General features: G+C 36.5%; 1 long non-coding RNA gene across 1 annotated transcript in view; it reads left to right on the forward strand.

Moving 5' to 3' along the window:
• The window catches only part of LOC115220445, a 25,468-nt gene extending 4,225 nt beyond the window's left edge, over positions 1-21,243 (forward strand). The window contains exons 2-4 of the long non-coding RNA XR_003882536.2: positions 15,980-16,141; positions 17,234-17,299; positions 21,155-21,243. This is a non-coding gene — a long non-coding RNA (uncharacterized LOC115220445). The remainder of the gene's footprint in view (positions 1-15,979; positions 16,142-17,233; positions 17,300-21,154) is intronic.
• The last annotated feature ends 1,263 nt before the right edge of the window (positions 21,244-22,506 follow it).

The raw sequence follows: 22,506 nt of genomic DNA on the forward strand, positions 1-22,506 counted from the left end.
GAATAGTAAAGAATTATATTTTATACAATTCCTAATAATATTGAGATATAAAATGAAGTTTCAGGTATCGAATGGGCATGAAGCCCCCCCCACAAACACACACCCTCTCCCCCCACCTACCGAGTAAAATAGAAATCAAAGAGACCCGTAGGTAAAACATGGTTGAAAACCCCTGGTTTAGTCGATAAAATAAAAATGACCCCTTTATTAATACTTTGCCCAGTCTTCCTATCAGAAGGATAAGATACAAGGTTTACCTCAACAGGATTCGAACACAGAACTAGACAGCCATAATAATGCTTTCTACAATAAGCATAGGGCGTGAACTTTTGGGAGAAGGGGGTAAATTGATTATATGGACCCCAGTGTGTAACTGATAGTTATTTCATCGACACCGAAAAAGCAAAATGCAAAGTCGACCTCGGCGGAATTTGAACTCAGGACGTAACGACGGTCGAAATGTCGATAAGCATTTTCCTTGACATTTAGGCCAAGTGTCTTCCGCTATACCCTCGGACCAACCAGAGCCTTGGGAGTGGATTTAATGGACGGAGCCTGAAAGAAGCCCGTTGTGTGTATTTGTGTAAGAGAGAGAGTATGTGTGTGTGATATGTGTGTGCATGTGTGTGATTGAGTGAGTGTGTGTGCGTGATGTTTGTGTGTGGGGGGGTTGTTTGGGTGGGTGTGTCTGTGTTTGCCCCCACCACTGCTTGACAACCGGTGCCGGTGAGTTTACGTCTCATATCAAGATAAACAGCGCATAACTTGCAGGTGGGGTCCAGTTAGAATTTTCTTCAGGTCAAGTAGCTCATCCCATTCAAAAGGTCCCTGAATAAGGTTTGGTTAAGAATGATGAACGAACCACCCATGTTTCCAAAGGTCAATTATCCAAACCTCTAATAATTCCTCTCGACACATGGCTATGATGCTCCCCCACTACTTCTGCTTGTGATCAGAGATGCACATATCGTCAGCCACCAAGAGACATGCTTAACTGGATAAGGTCAAACAACTGACAAGCAAATCTGTGGTATTGAGCAGAATATTTGCTTTTAGTACCAAGACAAAACAAGGTACATGATAACACTTCCAATCAGTTAAGATCAGAAGCCACGAGTGCCACTGCTGGTACCGCATCGGGGCATTTGTTATGTTTACTCCCTATTAAGGATTACACGTTGTTGAAATTTTTCCTATGTTAAGCTTGTTTACACACAAAACCCTCACAACACACATTCAGACATACACACACACACACACATACACTGACACACACACTCAGACACATTCAGACACACACACACTGACACACAAACTCAGACACACAAACTCAGACACACACACACACACACACACACACACATTGTTTTGTCCTGTACTGTCCGTAATGGTTTTCTTAATGTGATCTCTTTGTGGTTAATAAAGAAATTATTATTATTATTATTATTATTATTATTATTATTATATTATTATTATTATATTATTATTATTATTATCATCATTATCATCATCATTATTATTATTATTATTATTATTATTATTATTATTATTATTATTATTATTATTATTATTATTATTATTATTATTATTATTATTATTTATTCAGTAGTCTTATTTTTATCACTTACTTTCAGTTCACTACCGAGCACAGCTTTGTGTGCCATGGTTATGTGTTGTGGTTTGTTGTGATGCTCTTATTTTCACCGTATTGAAAGTGTTTTACGTAGGATGTGTGCGGTGCCTAGTAGGGCTATTTTTCGTATGTTATATATAATTGTAAGCCCTGATGTTTTTGTTATGTATTTGTTCGAAAGGGTTTTTTTTTATCATACCTAATGCGCCAACCATAATAAAAATTGTTTCTGTTTTTAGGCTCCACATTCGAGTTACCTCCCTTTCCAGGAAGGTCTTTGTATTTTTAAAGTTTCTCCATTTCTTTTAGAGAAACATTGTCATCTGTTGGTATTGATACATCGATTAGAAAGCAGTTTTTTCTTGCTGATCTCTGACAACTATATCCAGCCTATTGGCCTTAATTTCTCTATCTGTGTGTATTGGCATATCCCAGAGTGTGGTTGCTTTCTCGTTTTCTGTGACCTTTTCTGGCGTGTGCCTATTCCATCTTTTTTCTGTTGCTATTCCATAGTGTTGGCATAGCTTCCAGTGTATGTAGGTCCCAACTCTGTCGTGTCTGTGAATATATTACTTCTTAGCCAGGACTGGCAGCCAGAGATGATATGATTTATTATTTCTTGTCCATCTCCACAAATTCTGCAGTTACTTGTTGTTTCTTTTGATTATATGGTTTTGCTAATTTCTGGTGGGGAGGCTTTGGTCTTGTGCTGCAATTCAAAATCCTTCAGTCTCTGCTTTCAGTCCTGAGCTTCTCGACCATTGCTAGGATTTTACTTTGTCTATTTCTTTTCTGTTTAGTTTAATCCAGTATTTGCCATGAAGGGACTTTTCTTGCCATCGTTTCATCGTGATCCTTTGCTGTTCTAGTTTTAGTTTGGACTTCAGTTGTTTTACAGTTTTTGTTGTTTCTTCTTTTTCTTCATAGTTGTTAGGTACTATGACTTCTTTTTGTATTTGTCAGTTTCTTTAAAGACTGAAACAGTTTTTTTTTGTTTTGTTCGTGTTTTGTGGCTATTTGTATCAGTTTTCCTTGCTTCTGAAGTAGGTATATTTGCAGTCCTATGGTGGTTATTTTGTAATAGTTTTATAGCTGTATAAGGCCTCTACAACCTTCCATATGTTCTATATATAACCTTTCTATGTCAGATTTTGGGTGGTGCATCCTAAATCCTGTCATTATTTTTCTTGTTTTCCTGTCTATTTTGATTAGTTCATTTAGAGTCCAGTTAAGAATATCGTAGATGTAACGTATAACAGGGATGGCTAAAGTGTTAATACCTATTATCTTGTTTTTCGCATTGAGCTCTGTTTTCAGTATTGATCTAACTCGTCTATAGTATTCCTGTCTTATCTTCTCTTTCATTTGTGTGTGTTGTATCGTATCTCCTAGTTCATTGATTCCTAACTATTTGCATGTCTAGCTTTGGTCTAATTCTCTTATTTCATTTGCTTTATCTAGTGTGATGCTGCTACTCTTAATTAGTTTTCCTCTTTTCAAGGTTGCTTTGGTACTTTTTTCTAAACAAATTTCTAAACAAATAAACAAATTCCTTGTTTATTTCTTTGGTAAGTCCATGTACTGTCTGTAGTAATGTTTCCAGCTGTTTATCATTTATAGCGTACAGTTTTAGATCATCCATAAATGAGAGATGGCTGATTGTTTTGCCGTAGCAGTTGTATCCACATCCAGTTCTGTTTAGCATGTCAGATAAAGGTGTCAGTGCCAATAAAAAAAGGATGGGTATGGCTTTAGCTTTTATGAATCCCTCTTTTGTCTGGAGCTGTAGCACTATCCGCCCATTATTCATGGAATGTTTTATATATTTTATAATCATTGGTTCTACCTTGTTCATGGCCAGTGTTTCTAGGAACCATGTGTGGAAAATACTATCAACAGCCTTTCGATAATCGATCCAGGCCATACTTAGACCCTTTCTTCTTTCTGCGACTGTCTTCAGTCATGGCTTTATTGATCAGTAGCTGATCTTTACAGCCATATGAGCGCTTGCAGCAACCCTTTTCTCCTGGAAACAGGTCGTTTTCTTCCAGATGTTTGCTCATTCTCTGCGATATTATTGCAGTAAAGGCTTTGTAAATTGTAGGGAGACAAGTTATTGGTCTGTAAATTCGTGGGTTTGCTGTTTCAGTGTATTTAGGGATTAGAACAGTTTTTCCTTCCATGAGCCATTCAGACATTGTCTCTAGCTCTGCTAGTATTTCATTAAATTTCTCAGCCAGCTTTTTATGAGTTCCTCTTAGGTATTTTTACCAGAAGTTGGGAATCTTGTCATGCCCGGGTACTTTCTAGTTGCTTAGTTTTTGCAGTGCCTGGGTGACCTTTTCAGTTGTTATATGGGCCCAGAGTTGTTCAGGTGCTGAGTTCGTTGTTTTGATAGACTTTTTCTGAGGTTGTTCCGTCGCAGAGCACATTTCTTTCCAAAATTCTTCCACTTCTTCTGCTGTTGGTGCTGCATTGATGTCTATTTTATTTTTGCCAAGTTCTTGGTAGAATCTTTTGATGTTGGAGTTGAACTGTTTGTTTTGTTCAAAGAAACGTTAGCATTTCTCATACCGGCGGATTCTCTGTGCTTTGGCGAGAATATCCTGTTCTAGCTATTCCTTTACCTCAGCTATACTTTGTTCTCTAATTTATGTATTTATGTAGTATTTATTTTCTCTTCTTTTTGTTTAGTAGTGTTGATTGTCTACTAGTTTCATTAAGGATTCACAGATCCTTTCTCTTATTTTCTATTTTTTTCTGGATATCATTAATCCACAGAGTTTTTTTGAGTGGTGATGTTCCTATTTGGATCGGTTTTGTGGGGTATCCAGCTTCCTTTGTTTCCATAGAGGCTGCTCTATATATTATATCATTTTGCCTAGTCATATTGACATTTGTTTCTGTGGTTATTAGTTCTGTGACGGTCAGGTTCATGATATTTATTATTGATGTTGTTTCATTATCAATTTTATTATTATTTATCAATCTCCTTCTTCTTCTTCTTCTTCTTCTTCTTCTTCTTCTTCTTTCTTCTTCTTCTTCTTCTTCTTCTTCTTCTTCTTCTTCTCTTCTTCTTCTTCTTCAAATTTATTAGGTGGTATGATTCTTGTTGTATTGTCATCTTCTTAAATACTGAGAACAGTTCTTCTTCTCTTCTTTTCTTCTTCTTCTTTTCTTCTTCGTTTCTTCTTCTTATTATTATTATTATTATTATTATTATTATTATTATTATTATTATTATTATTATTATTATTATTATTGAGTGAGAGAGAAGTGTATGCCATCAAAGTGACACTGGAGTAAAATATACGAAGCCCAGTATACCCATCATGACTACCCGTCTGATAAGGGTACACCAGGCACATGCATCACATACATATGTGCGTAACATGGTGAGCTCATATTAAGATAAACAGCGCATGAACTTGCAGGTGGAGCCCAGTTTGAATTTTCTTCAGGTTGAGTAGCCCATCCCTTAAAAAGATCCCTGAAAGAGGGTTGTTTAAGGATGTTGAATGAAACAACCAGGTTTCCGAAGGAGAATTATTCAAACTCCAACAAATTCCTCTCAGCACATGGCTATGATGCTCCCCAACTACTTCTGCTCGTGATCAGAGTTTCAGATATCGTCAGCTACAAAGGTTTTGCTATCATTCCCAGTGCACCTATGACAACAGGTATTATTATTATTATTATTATATTATTATTATTATTATTATTATTATTATTATTATTATTATTATTTATAGTTTTTCTTATAACTCCATATTAGTCCCTTGTGTTTGTTCCCAAATCCATTAACGTTACAAGATTTTCGTGATCTCATCTTCTGGATGATGTGGAGATAATGATGCAATGTTGTTGCGTTTTGAATTAGCAGCAAGGGAAAATGGGAATAACATTAATACTAATAAAATCACATCTTCCCCAGATGAAAAATTGTCTCTCAGTGGATTCCTGCTAACTTCATTAATTTATTTTCACCTGTGCTGTGTACCTGTGTGTTGATTTTTAATCCGTATGTTGTTATTAATAAAGCTTTTGTAGTTAATCTTCTGCTTGTGTACGTCTTTGCGTGCGTGTGTATGTGTGCGTGTGTGGCTGTGCGCGCGCATGCATATATATGTGTGCAGAATTTTAAGTCTCTTTTGCCGAACTGCTAAGTTACGGGGACATAAATACACCAATATCGGTTGTTAAACGATGGTGGGGGTGTGGACAAACACAGACACACACACACACACACACACACATGTATATGTATATATATATATATATATATATATATATATATATATATATATATATGATGGGTTTCTTTCAGTTTCTGCCTACCAAATCCACTGACAAGACTTTTGTCGGCCCGAGACCATAGTAGAAGGAGCCTAGGAGCCTAGGAACCACGCAGTGGGACTGAACCCGAAATCATGTGGTTGGGAAGCAAGCTTCTTATCACACCGCCACGCCTGCGTCTAAACGATTTATCAATCCTGTAACTAGAGTGCATCTAATTTGGCCATTTTTCTCTTTGTTTAGTAGGCGTTGTTTATGTTGTGCCTTCGTGACTAAATTCGTCCTTGTTTCATATTTGAGTCTGCTAACGTCTTTGATTTTGAGTATCCGCTATTAAATGACGATGGAGGTGTCGAGCTGACGGAATCGTAAGCACGCCGGACAAAATGTGTAGCGGCATTTCATCCGTCTTTACGTTCTGGATTGAAATTCCGTCGAGATCGACCTTGCCTTCCATCCATTCAGGATCGATAAAATAAGAACCAGTTGAACACTGGGGCCGATGCAATCAACTATCCTCAACCCGCTTCTAAAATTCCAGGCCTTGTTCCTGTAGTGGAAAGAATTATTAAACAACGAACAAGGATCCCCTTATGTGAACTTCTTTAAGGGGTCAAAATTTAAAGGGTTTGGCGGTTCGGCAAAAGGACACGAATGAGGATCAGGGGCCTTAAGAAACTACAATTACACATGAGTGATTACACACACACACACACACACACACGAGGCAATTGTCATTTTTTCTCCGTTCTTAAAGCAGATCTTTGTTCTGGCAATGAATGGCTTTGTGGCTGCATTTGTAGACGTGTACGTATTAAATGTACGTGGCCTGATCAATAAGTATTCGGACTGTTGCCATAGTAACGAAGCTAAAGCATGCAGAGTAATGCCGCTTGGCATTGATTGATCTTGAACTCTATTGTGCATGCGCACTAAGTTTCAACGTTCTAGCTCACTTCCGTTGTTTACAGCAGTGCTTGGAAGGAAGGTGTGTGGCGTGTGATCATCACATTGACCACGACAGAGAAAGTTAAACAGAGAATCTGCATCAAATTTTGCCAAAAGCTTGGCAAAACCTGCTCAGAGGCCTTTGCAAAGTCTTCAAAATGTTTTCATCGTTCTCAACACTATCAAGGAAATCTTGTGCAACTGAAACCCGGGTGTCTCTTTGGTCAGCTGAAAGCAGTTTTGGCACAGACTTGGCAGACACGTACCTCACAGCCAAATCTTCTATAATAATGGACTGAACTGAACTGTAACTAATCTGCAGAGTTCAAGGTCAATTTTTGCCAAGCGGCTTCGCTCTGTGTGCTTTAGGTTCATTACTATGGCAACAGTCCGGATACTTATTGATCAGACCTCGTATGTCAGAGTGATGTGTTACGTTCGGTATACAATTGCCTCAGTCCCAGTTTTATTGGTAACATGGGTGTGGTCTTTAATTCCGACTCCCAGCAGCCTCACTCCTAAAACTACCTCTTACTACCACCATTAACTCACTACTCCCCTCTCCCACTATCACTACCCCTCCAGGTACCCCTATTTAATCACATTACATTACATATTTACAGTGTTCCAGGTCAGTCCAGTACCATCGTGCAGCCATCACTGTACTCAGGCAAACGGCTTCACCGCACTTCACCTTCCCCGCCACCACTGCTGCCACCGCCGTCATCACCACCCCCAACATCAACCCACTCCCTCGCCCGCCACTACATTCAACACCATTGCCGCTGCTTCCACCACCAACATCACCACCACACCCATTTTACTTTCACTTCTCTCTTCATTCCCTCCTACCCAAACGCCTCCCCCTACCACCTTTACTCACTACCATTGACTACCACCCAAGGTTATACTCACACAGCCATCACTCTCTCTCTCTCCTCACCCCACCAAAACCGCGTTCTCTCCTCCGCCTCTACCTCCACTACCGCCGCCACCATAATCATCAAATTCCTTGATACCAAATACGCTGCGTTGAGAATGTTAAAGAATATAAAGCAACCGACGGAATTAAATCTGTATTTAACCTATTTCCTGGTTTTCCTCTGAGTTTGAACCTGGGATGGAAAATATGCCGGAAGGGAAGTATTTTAAACATTCGCTATCCCTTCACCTCACACCCAAATACCATTCTGTCAGAGCTGATAATATATATATATATATTTATATATATTTATATTATATATATATATATATATATATATAAATGAGTGTTATTTTTTACCTTGTTAACATCATTTTTGCTAAAATGTCTTTGACGAGTTTCGTCTTTTTCACTTTCCTGAAGAGAAGATTGCATTGTTTATACCATTTATTCTTTTGAATAGTATCAGTGGAATTTTCGAAACATGTGTCGAAAGTAAAAAATTTGATTTACACCTGCGTTAAACTCCATTTATTTATCATATATATATATATATATATATATATATATATATATTATATATATATTAGATAGATAGATATATATAGTGTGTGTGTGTGTGTGTTGTGGGTGTGTGTGTGTGTGTGTGTGTGTATGTTATAAGAGGTAATGGTGTCATTGAGACCCAAAGGTGTCAGGTAATGCTAAGTGCTATAGACAGATCATAGTTAAATTCCAGGTTCGGTGATTTTGCGAATAAGGGATTCAATGTTGGTCATATGTCAGCGTGTGTATATATGAATTTTTTGCGTAATAAGATACAAAACCAAGGATGTGTAGATATTAAACCATTTATAGATAGATGGTCTTACAGCTGTTTCCAGGATATTTATTGATTATATCCCTTCATCGGAGACGGTGTGAGAGGTATCCAATCTAAATTAACGATTACTTAACCATCCTCTCACACCGTCTCCGATGAAGGGATATTATTATTAATTAATATCCTGGAAACAGCTGTAAGACCTTCTATCTTTAAATGTTCTAATATCTACACAGCCTTGGATTTTTATCTCATTATGCAAAAAAATCATATATATATACCAGTAATATTCTTGGGTTAAATACCAGCCACTTACGAATTTGTTAAGAACTCCTTCTGCAGTGTTTTGAAATCCTCACTTTCAACCCTCCTCCTCCTTGATACTGTTGATTCTGTTATTTTCAGTGTTAATTTTGGGTGGTCCAAATGAGGATTTTAACTCTCATTTCTAGCGGGTAGACACTTCAGTGTGTGCTTATGATTAATACACATGCACGCACATACACACAAACACACACACACACAGATGAGCATATAAGAGCAAACACACACACACACACACACACACATATGCACATATTGCAGAAGTAATAGAGTGACTCAAGGTTCCAGAGTTTCGTGCCATTCATCAAGTGATAAACGCACGAAACTCTCAGACCTTGAGTCACTCTGTTACTTCTGCTAGATATGAATAAAAATACACAGATACTCATATTTTGAGTTCTACTTTTCCTGTTTGCATCATCCTGTCTGTCTGTCTGCCTGTCTGTCTGTCTGTATGTATGTATGTATGTATGTATGTATGTATGCATGTATGTGTGTATGTATGTATGTATGTATGTATGTATGTATGTATGAAGGCACTGTGAATAAAGATAGAGTGACCCGAGAATATTACACCAGACTTAAGAAAATATGGAAGTCGGAACTCTCTTCTTACAACAAAATAATATCCCACAATGCATTTGCAGTACCAGTGCTGATCCCAACATTTGGGATACTTGATTGGTCTGTAGAGGAAATCCACTCCATAGATATCAAAACCCGCAAAATCCTGACAACAACTGGGAACTTCCACAGAAACAGCGATGTTAACAGGCTCTACCTAAGAAGAAATGAAGATGGTAGAGGCCTGAGATCAGTGCAGACGGCCTTCGAATGCCGTATGGTATCACTCAGGCAGCATCTGCAAAATAACAGCAGCAAAAATAAATATATAAATGCAGTGCTGAATAGTGAAGTGAGCAGCAGTGTACGAGTTGGCAGTGAACTCCTCAAGAAGCACTCTCTTCCTGATGATCTCCAATACAGCCCCAAAACAGCTGAGCTCTCTTACTCCAGAGAAGACTTCTATTGGAAAGCACTCAGCATACAAAACATAAAAAGACTCTGCATGGGTATGTTACCCGGAAGCTTGAAGAAGTTAGTAGAATTGATACACAACACAGCCGCTGTTGGACACAAGACCACTACATCACACCACCCTTTGAAGGCTATGCGTTTGCAATCCAAGAACAGGAGATTGTCACAAAGTACCTGATGAACAAGAGAGACAGTGACGCTCTTGTAATCCCAAGGTGCAACCGCATTTGTAGGCTACGTCACGATTATGTGGAAGACATTACGCATGTGATTAGCAGCTGTCCTAATATGTCGCCACGGTACTTCCACACTATGCGGCACGATGTTGTCGCTAAAACAATTTACAATGCTATCCGCAAAAAAAGACTGTCCTGAAATAAACTTAGAAAATCCCTCTGTTATGGAATACATTCATAAACACCAACTCAAGAAGGAATATTGGTGGAATATTCCCATCAAAACTTCTGTCAAATGTAAACATAGCAGGCTGGATATTGTTGTTTGGGACAGGGGCAAAGGTATGTGCCATCATAGAGGTCAGCTGCTCTGCAGATATAAATAATATCTCTTTGAAAATCAAAGAAAAAGGGCATCTATGGACAATTGCTTCGAAACCTCCAGCTTCTATATCCAGTCTATGAGTTCACCATATTCATACCAATAATGATTGGGGCACTAGGTTTTGTTAGTAAATGCTTAAAGGAGAATCTGGGATTTTCAGAAAGAGAAACTGGCCGGCTGATCTGTACATTACAAGTCCAGTCTGTGAGTGGAACAGTAAAAATATGCAAGACTTTCTCAAGTTCCAAATGTGAATTTATGCGTGTTAACTACATCCCAAAGATGGAGCCTTGTATCTTTGTTGGGAACCGGCTCCCTCCTTAGGGGAAGATTTATAATAATTAAAAAAATAGAAGAGACATACATAATACCAGTCATTGAGGAATTAGGTTTCTCAAAAGTAGGAGGGAGAAGACCACAGCTCCAATCCATCAACGGAACTGTAAAAATCTGTAAAACCTTCCAGAGGTTTATCGTTTGAGTATATATGCGCATGTCTAGATATGCGAGTATATGCATTAGAATACATACGTAAAATAAACATACAAATTTCCATGTATACATATATATATATATATATACATACGTACACACATACATGCATATACACATATATACATATATACAAGCATAAATATATACATACATCAATATATATATATATATGTGTGTGTGTGTGTGTGTGTGTGGTGTGTGTGTGTGTGTGTGTGTGTGTATGTATATAGGGAGTGTTTACGAAAAAAAAAACAAAAGACGAAGACAGGTGGTGTACAAAATAAACAGATGTATTAGTATAACGCTCAGGAATAGAAAAAGTCTTTTACGTTTCGAGCCTACGCTCTTCTACAGAAAGGGACACAGAAAAAACAAGGAGAGAAAAAAAATGTGTGTAGTGGCTAACGATGTGTACGTATATATAGAATATTTGAAAGAATGAATAAAAATAGCTTTTCTGATAACCATCTCGTTATTAAAGTGGAAAAATTATCAGGAAAGTTATTTCTATTCATTCTTCTAAATATATGATAGTGTACCAAGGATTTCCTGTATCTTATTCTACGATATATATAATATATCTTCTACTATAGCCTTGGGCCGACCAAAGCCTTGTCAGTGGATTTGGTAGACGGAAACTGAAAGAAGCTCGTCGTATATATATATATATATATATATATATATATATATATATATATGTGTGTGTGTGTGTTGTGTGTGTGTGTGTGTGTGTGTGCAGCACCGTCCTGCATACAACACACACACACACCAGGCAGTTGCCCACTTGTTTCACGGGTTTAACGGCCCAGTTTTGATCCGTGTATACAATGGGGCTGCAGTCAATAAATAATTACTACAAGGCTCAGTTCATTGATTTAACCTGGGTCCTTAATTGCAGTTAAGACGACTATGAATATTGTGTATGTGTGTGTGGTGTGTGTGTGTGTGTGTGTGTGTTTGTGTTTTGGGTGGAGTTTGTTGTAGTGTTGCGCACAACTAAAGAGTGATCATGGTTTCAAGTGCCACGTTAATTATCGGGACTCTATTGTCAATGTGTTGTTACCCGATGCTTATTCGTTTCAAATTCTTATCTTGCTTGCTTTTCAATATTGTGTCGTTTCCTTTCACGTTGATGGGCAAATAAACATTTTTGGGAGACACTCCCAGCTTTACAATGTGTACCCACATACACGTTTCTCTACCACCACCACCACCACAACAACAACAACAACTACTACTACTACTACTACTACTACAAATAGTAGCAGTAGGTGTCGCTGTTTTAATTCAGGCGATTTAGAGGTGTTTCATTTTGTAACTGAAGTTATTCATTTGTGTCACTCAGTGAAAAAATTCAAATTGTTGCCGCCACCAACAACAACAACAGCAACAACTACTACTACTGCTACTGCTGCTGCTGCTAATTTTACAGTATAAAATGTAACTAGTTTGTTTAGCCTAGACCGACCGCCCCCGCCCGCGATCCATAATTTTTATGATCGTTCTAATGGCATTCCAGTTCTGACCAACTCATCTCTTTAGAAGTTTCAAACTTTCATTATATAGATCAGTGTATATTACTCCAGGAAGTGGGTGGGGCATATAAAATTTTTTGGGGTTCCACACAGGCAAAATAGAAAATTGGGGATCAACAGTAGCAATTTAAGTGTCCATGAAAGATTTTGACTTATATGTATTTACCGCAAGAAATACCTTGGTTTCTTCCTCTAACATTTTACAAAGTTCAACCTCTCCATGTGAATGAGTAAATCAAAATGGATGTTTTGAAAGAAGTATTTATGAAATAACTTTTTGAAACATCGAATGGCTATGGAAGCCACCAAAATAAAATATTAAATGAAGTAGTCCACAGGTAAGAAATGGTTGAGAACTTCTGATACAGTGGAATCACGTTATCCATTTTTCGTTTGTTTATTGAGTTAATTTGTGAATAGAGAAGCTAAAAATTCTACGACCCTTATCAGGGATTTCTAAGACTCATGGATCAAGATATTCCTTAGATCGGGGACTTGGCCCCCAAGCCTGCAGCATTTGACAATCAAAATACCTATTTCTTTATTACCCACAAGGCGCTAAACACAGAGGGGACAAACAAGGACAGACATAGGTATTAAGTCGATTACATCGACCCCAGTGCGTAACTGGTACTTAATTTATCGACCCCGAAAGGATGAAAGGCAAAGTCGACCTCGGCGGAATTTGAACTCACAGCGTAACGCAGACGAAATACCGCTAAGCATTTCGCCCGGCGTGCTAACGTTTCTACCAGCTCGCCAGGTATGAATACACCTGCAACTAGGTCAGTTGAAGCGGAATATGTCCTTTTCAGCGCGATTAGTTTACCTTCACGTCTGTTATTCTGTTATTCCAATTCGCAATTAGTTCTGATTCTCTCTTATTCAGATTGCTATTCAAAACCGTTGTTCGATTATCCCGTCTTTTTTTAATATTATTTTTCTGGTTATGTTGCCATCTGTGGAGGCGTGCAGCTTAGTGGTCATGATCGACAGATTATGGTTTCGATTCTTGGGCTGGGCAACGCGTTGTGTTCTTGAGCAAAACACTTCATTTCACGTTGCTCCAGTCCACTCAGCTGGCAAAACGAGTAATCCTGCGACGGACCAGTGACACGCCCGGAAGCGGGGGGGGGGCAGAGAATAGAAGCGCCACGCCACTGGAAACCGGCTTTACGAGTTTGTATGACACAGGAAGGATCTTTATCCTTTTTGAGTGAAGGCACATGGCTTTGGTTAGGGTATTCACATCATGATCGTAAAGTCGGGAGATCGATTCCCGCCGGTGCGTTTTGTCTTTGAGACACTCTATTTCACGTTGTTCCAACTGCCACTCAGCTGGCAAAAGTGAGTGGTACCTGTAATTCAAGGGGCCAGCATTGTCACATTCTGTGTCACGCAGAATTTTTCTAAGAAGGGTACATGTGTCTGTGGAGTACTCAGCCACTTGCACTTTAATTTCATGCTCAGGCTGCTCCATTGATCGAATCACCTGCAACATACGTCGTCGTAACTGACGGAGTGTCAGATGATAATAATTTTGTTGAAGAGGCTCTTATACACCCTTCCTTCCTATCCACCGATTCTACACAATTCCAGTGAGCATCGAAGATACCATTCTACTCCTTCAATACACTAATGTACAGAATATTTCTAGGTTCCTACAGAAGTCTGGTCGTCAGGGTATACGTCCTGAACCACTTCAAATTACTTATCCATAAATAGGCAACTTTCAGTAAAACCAATCTGGATTTTAAGTTAGCGACAAGACAACGCGGACTTACTTTGAGCCTAGTTCCTTAGGGACATCATACATTTACAGAGGATCTTTATTTTAATGTGAAGATTTCAATATATATATTTTCTATTTCAATATAAAGGCGGTGAGCTGGCAGAAACGTTAGCACGCCGGGCGAAATGCTTAGCTGTATTTCGTCTGCCGTTACGTTCTGAGTTCAAATTCCGCCGAGGTCGACTTTGCCTTTCATCCATACAGGGTCGATAAATTAAGTACCAATTACGCACTGGGGTCGATATAATCGACTTAATCCGTTTGTCTGTCCTTGTTTGTCCTCTCTGTGTTTAGACCCTTGTGGGTAGTAAAGAAATAGGTATTTCGCCTGCCTTTACTTACTGAGTTCAAATTCCGCTGAGGTCGACTTTGCCTTTTATCCTTTCGGTTGTCGATTAAATAAGTACCAGTTACGCACTGGGGTCGATATAATCGACTTAATCCGTTTGTCTGTCCTTGTTTGCCGTCTCTGTGTTTAGTCCATTGTGGGTAGTAAAAAAATAGGTATTTCGACTGCTGCTACATTCTGAGTTCGAATTCCACCTAGGTCGACTTTGCCTTTCATCCTTTCGGGGTCGATAGATTAAGTACCAGTTGCGTACTGGGGTCGATCTAATCGACTGCCCTACCCTCCTCCAAAATTTCGGGCCTTGTGCCTAGAGTAGAAAAGAAGGTAAAGATTTGAACTGAATGTAACATCTTCGGACTCTAGGCAAGTGTGTTTTCATTATTATTTCTTCCCGCCAACATGATATTTTAATCTTTTTCCTTTCTTTTTCTTTTAGTCAGATCTTTCAACATCTTAACATTATTCTTCAATAACATCAAATTACTCATTTACCATCTTTGTATCATTTATAATTAATATTCATGTTATCTTTTTAACCTCTCTGAAACCCTGGATGAGTCGATGAAAAGATTACTTACCACTCTTTGCTCACGATTTCTCACGAAGAATTTCCGTCTTCATCTTTATTCTGTAACGCATTTGGCAATGTTCACCGGTTCATGGCATTTACAACAACAACAACAACAACAACAACAACAGCAGCAGCAGCAGCAGCAACAACAACAACAACAACAACAACAACAACAACAACAACAACAACAACAACAACAACGACGACGACGACAACGGCGACGGCGACGGCGACGACAACAACAACAGACCGGGCGTTGTGCGTGTTTATTGAGCGAAAACGCCTAAAGCTCCACGATGCTCCGGCAGAGAATGGTGGCGACCCCTGTTGTACTCTTTCGCTCCAATCTTCTCACACTCTTTCTTCCTGTTCCTTGTCCCCGACTTCCTACGCAACCGCTGAGCCTGGATGCGCATTCATCCATCCGTCGATGCTCTCGGTGTCGGGGCTTGACTTGCTTTCTCTTCTGCGGGTCTTACGAATAGCAAAGGACCACGTTTCGGACTTCTCCCATCTTGCGAGCTCTGGGACGAAGACCGTTCGCTCAACAGCAAAAGCAACAGCAATGACAACAAAAACAACAGCAACAGCCAGTTTACTTACTTGTTTATAGATTTTTCTTCTATTTTAAAATTTATCCAGCCGAAATGTGCTTTTTTCCTTAATTTATGTATTGTCTTGTATTCTTTCAGAAATCCAGCAAAATGCAGGTTCTACCCTTGGCTCATGATTTCCCTAGCAAGCACATGACCTTTTCTGGTCTGCTTGCTGTGCTGGTTGGTTTGTTCACTTTCATAATATCTTGCGTCTACGCAGGAGGCATGATCATTGGAACATTGATCTGTTGTTTATTTGTGAGTATACTCCTCACTTTCTCTATCTATCTATCTATCTATCTATCTATCTATCTATCTATCTATCTATCTATCTATCTATCTATCTATCTATCTATCAATCTATCGATCTATCTATCTGTCTGTCTGTCTGTCTGTCTGTATGTCTATCTATCTATCTATCTATCTATCTATCTATCTATCTATCTATCTATCTATCTATCTATCTATCTATCTATCTATCTATCTACCTGTCTGTCCGTCTGTCTGTCTATCTATCTATCTATCTATCTATCTATCTATCTATCTATCTGTCTGTCTGTCTGTCTGTCTGTCTGTCTGTCTGTCTGTCTTTCCAATCACTCCCTCTATACTTCCACCCTCTCTCCTATTTTCCTTTTACCTCCTGCTCTCTACCATTCAACCTCTTCCTTTCTATTTGTCAGTGCCCTTTCTCTCGCTTCTCTTGCTGTGCGAGCCATGTTGTATGCTGAAGTGATGATGGCAAATGAAGTGGTATGCTATTGTAGTTAGGACATGCGTGGCGGTGCAGTGTGGTACACCCTACAATGCACTGCTTGTTATAGGTGACGAATTTGCTGAATGCAGTCGGGATGTTTAGAAGCATGTGTTGCACTGAGCAAAATGTTACAGAAATTTATGAGTATTTTTCTAATGAACTTATTCGCTGGTAGAAGAGGTTCAAGGACAATAGAGAGGAGAGACGATGAAACGGTGTGGCAGGGAGCAGGGCTACCGAACATCAACAGCTGGTTGAGAGAATTCGCAATTTTCTAGTTGAAGACCATCGTGTTTCTCTAAAGACATTAAACATACAGTTTAGAATTGGTGAGACCATTGTACACAGAATCCCGGATGATCAGTTGGACATAGCAGGAGCGGGTCGAAAAGATGATCTAGGTCCACTTGGGATTATGTAAGAACCTAAAACAACCAACGACCAAATTATATGTCACTAAGTCCGTTCCTTTATGTGTAATAACAAGGTTTGAAGGTGGAGAATTTGACTGCTTTTTCTAGCACATTGTGAGTTACTACTAGACATACACATGTTTACAGTGATATCACAATTTCAATATGTTTGTTTTTCAGCTTACTATAGTCGGTGTGTTCCTCATTCTTACTGGTCTCTACGTCTTGAAACCAATAGTGGAAAATGTAAGTAAACAACTATTACTATTACTATTATTATTATAATTGTTATTATTATTATTATTATTATTATTATTATTATTATTATTATTATTATTATTATATGTTTGACTTTAGCTTTATATTTGCACAAGTTGGTTCCAAGTTTCACCCAGAGACCTCAAGAGACAACAAGTTGGAAGTTCATGTTGGTGTTATGTCTAGGGTGCCATATATTTGGTTTTGTACTTAGTGTTGTACTAGTGAATGTCTAATTTAATTATTATTTTATTATTATTATTATTATTATTATATTATTATTATTTTATTATTATTGTTATTATTATTATTATTATTATTATTATTATATTATTATTATTATATGTTATTATTATTATTATTATTATTATTGCAATTTAATTCGAATTACAATTAAATTTAAATTTAATTGATCCAAAAACAATTCAATTTAAAAGTATAGTCACTCCTCAGGTCAACAATAATAACAATAATAGTTAAATAAATACATATTTTTAATAAATAATAAAACAGAATTAAATAAAAATATGATACTTCTTATAGAAGAAATTCCGTTAACTAAATTTTAAACTTAAAAAGTAGGACCAAGTGTTTATAATACATTTATCCCGTTAAAAACCTAATGAAAAAAATAGAGTAAATAGATAGAAATATGTATATTATCTGTGAAGATATATTTTAGCTTTGAGAATAATCTAAACAAACTATAGTATATTTTTACAGGGAAAAATATAAGATTTCAATTAATTAAAATAAAACTACTCAAAATATACTTAAGTTAAGCTAAAATACTATAATATAATCTATATTTATTAACTAATTAAATTATATATTACTTTATTAATTAAATAAACATCTAATTTGATCCAATTCTAACTATGTACTAAACCCTATACAAACATGTGTAGACTTATAATATATCTTATATCAACAACGCTGCAGCCACAACCCTGCAATAGCATTTTGTATATATTTCAACAATATACTAACAATTAATTTAAACTTATTATATAAGTAAATTAATTTATGTCTAGAACTAATATTTCGCTCAACGATAAAATAAACAAAGTACTTATTTTTATTATTAAATTGAATAGTATATAAAGAAAGAAATATAAAAAAGTTTTCACTACCTATACTATAATATTTTACGTTACAAACTATTTCACAAAACAACCACAAATAATGCTCTAAGATTTTCGTTCACATATAATAATTATAATAATAAGAATAATTAAATAAAAGTACGTATTTTAAATTATAATTAACAAATTAAAAAAATTAGAAATACATATTTTTTAATCAATAATCATATAAATTTCACCATTATTTCTTAAATAAAATGTATACTTATTTTTTTCGAAGATATTTTATGAACTAAAATTTTTTTTATTAAAAACGTATAACTTAGCGTTTATATGTCTAGATCTAATATTTCGTTTATTAAGGGAATAACGAAAGTACTTATATTATTATTATTATTATTATTAAATTCAATAGTACAAAAAAACAACAACTTTTCACTACCTATACTATAATATTTTACGTTACAAACTATTTCACAAAACAACCACACTTAATGCTTTTCACTACCTATACTACCTTCCCCCGCAGAGATGCGGGCGTCAGATCTCTCCTTTCGAAAACACTAACTTTTGAAACATTGTTTACAAAATGTAAATTTGGCACTCTGCGGTAAGTTTTGTAAGATGAATAGAGAGGCTTACCTTCTCCCGCGGAGAAGTGAGAGTCAGATCTCTCCTTTCGAGAAGATGAACAGTTTACAAAATAACAGCTGATCGTTTGCGAATGAGCGTGTCTACTGTCAACACTTAGGATTTTTGCTCTGGTAACTTCTGCTCTCTCCCATGTTCACGCACGACCAAGCTATATGTCACTATGAGTAGAGCAACGGATTCAACTAATTTGGAAATTTGTTGTGGAGAAACGGAAAATATTGTTTATATGGGTGTATAATATATATAATATATATATATATATATATATATATAATATATACGGGTAACACACACACACATACAAATGCGTACGTACGTACACCTATTGCATACATGTTTTTTGTACGCATACATGTTCGCGTGTGTGTGTGACTGTAGCCATTCACGCACACATACATACATACATACATACATACATACATACATACATACATACATACATAACAACTCCTGTCTGACTCTTTTTATCTGTCAACCACTCACTAAAAAGAGGAAACTTTAAAAATGTGCTATCTCTCTCTCTCTCTCTCTCTCTCTCTCTCTCTCTCTCTTCACACCGTCGCTAGAAGGGGACTTAACTCGTGTTTGCAGCTTAGTTTGCATAATAATGTCCTCACAATGTACAAGAAATTGTATGCATATCTTTTTCATTGAGCTCCCTCACAAGACACTTTCCCTTGTACATTATTGCTCGCCCTAATATCTTCATTTTTGTAAAGAATTGTTCTTTATCTTCATTCCTCTTGAGAAATATATATATATATATATATTATATATAATATATATATATATATATATATATATATATTATATATATATATATATATACATACCATACATACATACATACATACATACATACATACATACATACATACATACATACATTATACATACATATATATATATATATATATATATATATAATATAATAATATATATATATATATAGCTGTGACTGGTGAAATATCACTATTTCTGTAATGATTTGTACTGGATGAAGGACCAATTTTGTAAAAGTAAACTGTAATCTTGTGTTAAACACACACACACCACACACACACACACACACACACACACAGAGTACTATACATATGTGCATATACATAAATAGAAACAATGTTACATCCAGATTTTCCAACACATACCAGCACGAGGAATTCAACATTGGACAAGGATGATGATGATGATGACATTAAATCCAGACAATTTTTTTTGAAAAATAACTTTTTTTAACCAATTTGTTATCTTCTATTGAAAGAACTGAACAGCTGTATAGATGTAAACACAATCTTTTCTTCTTCCTTTTTTTTCTTCCTTTTTTCCTTCTTTCTTTCCTTCTCTTTTCCATTGACACCCCTTTCAGACACACACTGGCACACACACACACACACACATACATACACACACAAACACACACACACTCTCTTTTACTATCCTATATCTCTCGCACCCCTACATACTATAAAAAGAGACGAATCCCATCAAAAAAAATCAAATCTGAAGAATCTGCTAGAGTGGATGCAAGCACTATTATGTGATTTATAAAAACTTGTGACCTATTAAAAAAATCTGTAAATATGCAACCAACCAGTATATGTATATATATATATATATATATATATATATATATATATATATATATATATATATACATATATATATATATATATATATATATATATATATATATATATATATATATATGATATATATATGTATATATGTATATATGTATATATATATGTATACATATGTATATGTATACATACATATATATATATATATTATATATATATGTATGTATACATATATTGTATATCTATACATATATATATATATATATATATATATATATATATATATATATATATATATATATATATATATATAATAACATCATATATATATATATACATACTGTCGCACACGTAAACTCATATATATATATATATGAGTGTGTGTGTGCGCGCATTTGTACACACACATATATATATATATATATATGTGTGTGTGTGTGTGTGTGTGTGTGTGTGTGTGTGTGTATGAATTATTTTAATTTGATATAAATTAATGTATGCATACATCATTTACTCCGTTTCAGACCTTGATCCAGATGGTGTTGATTGGTCTCGGTTTATTATTTGCCTTCATCTCATTTTGTATATTTTGTGCCGTTGCAGATGTAAGTTGAAAAATTCCTTCTGTCAGCTTTATATTTTGTTTTTATTCAAAATTGATAACTCAGACCTCCAATTAAATCTATCTATCATCTCTTTCCCCCTCTCTGTCTCTGTCTCTGTCATCATCACTGATGACACGCACTTAAAAACAATGGTGAGTTTGGGGTGCTCTTTCGATTAAAAAAAATAGAGAAATCCTCGCTTCCTTTTGAAATAAAAGACGAAACGTAATTTCGTATCAATAGTGAAATTTTTCATTAACTCCCACCCCATCCTACCTCATCCCAAGAACCCCAAACTTTTTGCTTCTTTTCGAAATTCTTTTTTAGTTTTGAAGTATGGACTGTTCGAATCAGCGATTTGTTTTAGTTTATAATTTTAAAATAATTTTGAGACGAAAAGGTGTGTGATTTGAAAGTGATTCTAACCCTAACCCAATATCCTACGACCACCTGGTACAGTCCTTGTTTATTTGTCACTTTGACATGTATTGATATTGCTTAACTAGCACTATGACCCGGCGTTGCCGGGTCATAATGCTAGTGCATGCATATACAGCTACGTGCGTGCGCACATACACGCGAGTACTGTCCAAATCTCCGACCAATCACATACAACTAGCTGGCATTCAATTGGCCTATCAAGTTTCGGACATTTTGATTGGGTTTTGGATAGAAAATTCACAAAAAAGTCACTTCTATTGATTTTTTAATGGCTTTGCCGGGTGACTGGGGAAATGTAAAGATGTGCACGACCACCCTTGGACGGTTTTGAATGACCCTAGAAAGTGCGAGCCCTCTAACTGAAAAATTATGGATTTGTATAAAGGACACGCACACACACACACAGTTTGTCGTTTATATATAGAGAGATATTTTTCTCACCCACATTTCAAACGATGATGCGGAAGTAACAGCTTTCTTTAGTTCAAACATGATCTATTGCAAATAAAATGAGTTTCCAGAATTATGTCCCTTGCATCGGCACGGCGGAAGCGTAAAATCGCATGTGTGTGTAAACTAGGCAGGATATTCGCGTGACTGGATAGCGGGGATAAGAGAGGAATGGAGGTGTTAGCGAGGTAATTGACCGGTTTCTGAAGGAGTATTCTATGTATACAGGTAACGCGACAAAGGCAGGCAGCACCTTTCACCATCCCTACAGTCACCTCTTCTCTCACCCCTTTGCTCGCGTTATCATATTTCCTCCCTCCCGTCCTACGCTTCTATACCTATAATACTCCTTCGTAAATTCACTTCTACTCCCCCTCTCT

This window comes from Octopus sinensis, linkage group LG16 (assembly GCF_006345805.1).
Source record: "Octopus sinensis linkage group LG16, ASM634580v1, whole genome shotgun sequence".
Lineage (NCBI taxonomy): Eukaryota > Metazoa > Mollusca > Cephalopoda > Octopoda > Octopodidae > Octopus > Octopus sinensis.